This window comes from Myotis brandtii, unplaced genomic scaffold (genome assembly GCF_000412655.1).
Source record: "Myotis brandtii unplaced genomic scaffold, ASM41265v1 scaffold331, whole genome shotgun sequence".
NCBI lineage: Eukaryota > Metazoa > Chordata > Mammalia > Chiroptera > Vespertilionidae > Myotis > Myotis brandtii.
The window spans coordinates 72,838-74,274 of record NW_005362753.1 but is presented as its reverse complement, the minus strand read 5'-3'; positions in this window follow the sequence as shown (position 1 = coordinate 74,274).

Sequence of the window (1,437 nt, the reverse complement as noted above, 5' to 3'; positions counted from 1 at the left end):
CTCCTCACATGCCAGGCGGGGCTGCTCCACTTACCTGCCAGCCATCTGTGGGCTGACGTCACCGAACCGCAGCTATTCCCCCGGCGCCTCTGCTTATTAAACACACAGGCCTCCTCCTCTCCTGCACCGTTAAGGGGTTTGCTCTGCACACAGACTCGGCCACGCGGGAAAAGCAGGGCGGGGAGGCCGCCCACGCGGTAAAGCTACTAAAGCTAACGTGGAAGGAAACGCCAGCCTGGGCCCAGGAGGGGCAGCTTTGAGAGGCAGGAGGACACTCCGAGGCTCTGGTCGCTTCCTGAAGAATCCTGAACAACGAGCCCTCTTTGCCCTGTCAGGGAGGGAATGAGACCGGTCCCAGGTGAAGACCTACTATGGACCAGGCACGGTGCTCGGAATCCATCCTCATCGCCATGGCGGCTGCATGCGGAGCACTTCCTCTGGGCCCGGGTCTTGGCCCAGCTTCTAATTCCGGCTTTTACCTGTTCATGCCCGGCCGCCTCGGCCTCTTCTTCCCTCCCTCACGGCCCTGCCCCTCAGGACAACCGCTTCCCACTCTTTCCACTGATTCTCCTCCTACCCACGTGCACCCGGAGAGGCCATGGGTTTAAGCTGCTTGCGTTGGGGGCATCGCCTTGTCACTTCCACGGTGGGTCTGGGCACTGCCACCACCTCTCGCACCCACACGCGCACTTCCTGCCTTCACCTCCCGACGGGTGATGTTGTCATTCCATTTCCATCAGCAGCCAGACCATGTGACTGTGTTTTGTTTTCCTTGGTGCGGTGGCCGCGAAGACGCACCCCTCAGATCTCCTGCTGCAGAAACGGAACTGACAGCCCCAGCGGCGGCCCCTCCGGATCCAGCTCCTCGCTTGCTCGCGCCAAGACCACGTTCCTGCAGCCGAGGCCTGAGCGCAGGTCCTTCCTGCAGAGCTGGCGCTCCCCCATGGCAGCTCTGGCGGGAGGACGGCCCTCCCCATGGTCCTGGATGCTGCACCCAGATGCTAGCTGCCCCCCTTCTCTCCTCCCCCCGGGCCCACCCTGCATGTGGGCTGAGGCTCCCCGATTCTCTGACCCTCCCCCTGTCACCACAGTCTGCCCCCCTCCCCCCATCAATCTCTTAAGCACCTGATCCCATCTTGGTGTCCTTGTTCAACTTGAACCGTCAATCATTGGTTCTCCCCGACACCCTTTGTTGTTGTTTTTTATGTGCTTGTCACTCATTCCACCCTGGACTCTCCGGGTATGTAAATCTTCTCCCGTGGATCGGAACACACCAGGTGATCTATCACCTTAAAGAGCTCCCTCCTCCCTCCTCCCTCCTCCCCCCAGCCTTCTGCCCTGCCCCATCTGCACTGACCTCCCTCCACCTGCCACCCAGCCGACCTCTCAGACGGCCTTCACCAGCATGTGGAGATTTCGCTCGCCGCTTCCTTCCGC